We start from the raw sequence: 3704 nt of genomic DNA, 5'->3' as shown, positions 1-3704 counted from the left end.
GCAGACAACAATATACAATGTATTAACTATTCTAACTGTCCTATTAACCTGTTTTGAAACTGTCTTGTTACTATTTGCTTCTCCATAAAATTAAAAAAAATACTGACAGCAAAGCAAACAAACAAACAAAAAACTCCCAACAAATCAGCACTCAGCCCCCTTTCCACCTGCCTCTCACACACCAAGGTAAATGTCTCCTGGGATGCAGGAAGTATGTTTCACACTGAAACCATTGGCATGTTCTTGCCAAGAAAAATCCTAAAACTAAAGTCAATCTAAGTCAAGTGTAGTGGGTTCTTTGCTCTACGCAGAGATTTTCCAAAACTGAGATTTAGTTTTGCCAACCACTGAAAGAGAATAGAATGATGTCACATATTCTTAGTGCTTAAAAATCTCATTGAGAAGTTACATGCTTCATACTTTACAAGGTGAAGACAGAGAGGCATTTTATACCAAGCAATTGCTTCAATTGTGAAAACATATAAAATCCCACCACCATCATACAGCAGGGATAATTAAAATTGTGAATTAATTTTAAAACATGTTATGAAAAATAGACTTTGCAAATAATGTGAAAGTCCAGAAACAGAATGAAAGAGTCAACATGTTGAGTGAGCGGATTTCTCTCGGTCAACATTACTTGCTAAAGCTGGATTCTCACATCTTATGGGTTAGCTCTACTCTACAGACCCCTGAACTTACCAGTAATAAGAAGGTGAAAAAGCACAGCAGGCACGTTGTATTGGAAAACAGTAGAGTTTATGCCAATCACTACAGAAACCTACAAAGTCACCAAGTGAAGAAGAAGAAAAAGAGGCAGAAAAAGGACAGTGACAAGCAACCAGAAGACAAGCAGGGAAAGGCCAGGACTGAGTCCTCAGCTGTGGCGAGCAGCCAGCGCTGCAATGGGCGAAAGCATTTCCCAGAGAGCTGCAGCACGGCTGGAAGGATTTTTCCCGATGGAGCACAGGATGTCATGCTGCCTTCTGGAGACGCACTGCCACCAATGGACGGCAGAGACTGCAAGGGAAGCGACACAGAGAGTGTCCGATGCAAATGGAATCCAGAAGGATAAGGAGTGATTTCACTGGTTTCAGAGAAAAAGCTTTAAATCAAGCAGTGTCAAAGCACAAAGAAGACAGCTATGACACCACAAGTTGCCAATCCTGCAACAGGACACCACAACTGAAAGCATTCGTGCGCTTCATTCCACAGAACTTAAATATATCAATGGAACATTAATAGCGCTAAAGAGGAGTAGACTGCAATAGCACGTAGCTGAACTTCAAAACCACACTTTCAAAAGCAGAAAATTTATGTAAACAAAAAAAAACTGAAAAATAAATGATTTACACTGTTGTGTAGATTAAAGGGATTTATTATGTATTTAGAGAACTCTCCACAGTTCTCTGTGGAAAACCAACCTGCACAGAAGAAAAAAATAGTAGAAATCAGAGTGGAAATGAATTACTTAGAAAAATAAAGAAAATTCTACAATGGACATAGTTGGAGGTTTTATTTATTTATTTTTTACTGTGCCCCAGGCTTCTTTATTTAAAATCAATTGATGAGGGGATTAAAATAGAGAGCGTAATTGAACTGCAGCTTCCCTCCGACAGGTTCCCCCAAATTCCCTGCCCCCACCCTCCGGGCTTCTAATTGCTTCTTCAGTGAATGAAGAACTTAACCCCAAAGCCCTGCTAGATACCAGCTCCTTCCTAACTCCGCTCCATCCACCACCTGGCATTCCTGGCAGGGACAGTGCTGCCTCAGCCTCAGTTTGAGTGCATGGGAGAGCCCAGGGCGGCGACAGGCCCTGGGGGAAAGGCTTCCCCCTCAGGGAAAGGGACAGAGGAGTACAGCGTGGTGAAGGGGGGACTTCCACAGCCTGGGGTGCCAAAGTGGTGCCCTGGGGCCAGAGGAAAGGACACAGGGGCCCCTGGGAAAGGGGACCCCGCAGCCTCGTACTCCTCTCGCTGGGAATAGTCACTACCGATCGTTTGCCCTTCTGGCGCCGGTTACAGAACTACACTCGGATCACGTACTTGTCCAGCCCAGCTGCTCCGCGATGTGGCTGATCTGCTGCAGCGTGGGCTTCAGGCACTGCAGGAACATGTTCTCTAGATTGCCTGTCACTTGGTTCTCTCGTGGGCCTGCAGGAGGTTTTCTGTTCTGCATCTCTCCGCAGGTTCCCGTTGTTGTTGTTGGCCTCCTCCACCCACCTCTGCAGCAGGGGCCGCAGCTTGCACGTGTTCTTGAAGCTGAGCTGCAGCACCTCGAAGCGGCAGATGGTTGTCTGGCTGAACACCAAAGGTAGCACCCAGGGTGAGCCCCACATCGGCCTGAGTGTACCCCAGGGTGATCCTCTTTTGCTTCAGCAGCTTGGCAAGCTGCTCCAGTTCTTTCTGCAGGGCGTTGGTGTCCTGGGACTCCTTGGGGTTTGGCTCCAGCTTCTCTTCTACCTTCACCTCACCAGGGTAGGTGGCGCAGGGCTCTGGGGAGGCCTCCTCTGAGCTGCTCTCTACTCTGGTCCCCGCCTTGTCCTTGGGCTGGGTGCTCTCCAGGCCACCGTGGGGTGCCAGGCCCATGCCAAGGTCCACAACATGCCGCCACCCCTCCACAGAACTCATATGGCTGGTGGCATGGAGGGACACCCCATACCTCAGAGCCTGGCCCCACCCCTGGCCCCACTCCTGGCCCCCCATGAAGGCCTTGAAAGCCGAGCCAGGTACATGGGTCAACCCAGCTTGGCTCAGCCCTCTTGGGCCATCACCACCTCCAGAGAAGGCAAAGTTGGAAGCCAGGTGTCCAGCCAGGGAAAGGAGGGAAATCCCAGCCGAAGGCCTAAGAAAGAGTTGGATGTTTTAAAAAGCATAAAATATCAAGTTATTTTTAACCAAATCAAAGGGGGGGGGGGAGAGACCAGAAACGAAAAGGACACATGGCACAATCCTACAGAAATATAAAAAGTGTACGAAAATTTTAGCAAGAATTACAGAGTAAAAGTTGTGAAAACAAAGACAAGTTATCAGACACCTGAGCTCAACCAGCCTACAGAGGATATGAGAATCTATAAATCAAAGAATGATAAATGTGAGTCATTTATAGGGCAGCGGAGGCACCTTGGGATGACAGGATTAAATGAAATGAAGCAGGAACACAAGCTTCAACATCACATAATTTCTCTTTTATGAGAATCCCAAATTGTAAACAACTTAAGGAGCAAAATAAATGGTACTTAATAGGGAACGGGGAGATGGATCTTTTGCAAAAGAGAAGGGGGTGGAGAGATGGAGGAAGGGGAAGGGTAGGGAGAGATGGGAGGAGAAGAGAGCTGAGGGTTGCTTATGTGAGCCTCGACTCCCTTTAAGGCTGGAACCATGGTGGACTGCAGACAAGCATGGACAAAGTAAAATATTTTGAAATAATAAAATAAGATGCACACTTCTTGCCTGCCAAGTGTTAGGCCCTGCGCACAATTTCCGCTTAAGAAACAACAACAACGGTAAGGGAGAATATCTGCACATGAGAGTACTCATTGATGAAGTATGTGTAATACTTCAAAGTCTGGAGCTCCTGAGCAGCTATGATGGGGAGTTTCCCTGCTGGATTCTACTAATCACTTAACATAAATTAATAAAATTATAAAGGTTATTTCACACAGGGCAGGGGAAACTTCTCTCCACTTTCTACCTTGTTAATGT

At 46.4% G+C, this 3704-nt stretch overlaps 2 pseudogenes; one reads left to right on the top strand and one right to left on the bottom strand.

Annotated features, from left to right (window-relative positions):
* LOC101570744 overlaps positions 1-1075 on the top strand; it is a 12545-nt pseudogene extending 11470 nt beyond the window's left edge.
* Positions 1076-1775: 700 nt separating this feature from the next.
* The window catches only part of LOC101570340, an 8254-nt pseudogene continuing 6325 nt past the window's right edge, over positions 1776-3704 (bottom strand).

The sequence above is a fragment of the Octodon degus genome, unplaced genomic scaffold (genome assembly GCF_000260255.1).
Source record: "Octodon degus isolate 3935 unplaced genomic scaffold, OctDeg1.0 scaffold00155, whole genome shotgun sequence".
Lineage (NCBI taxonomy): Eukaryota > Metazoa > Chordata > Mammalia > Rodentia > Octodontidae > Octodon > Octodon degus.
Note: the sequence above shows the minus strand (reverse complement) of the source record. Positions and strands in the feature narration are given on the sequence as shown.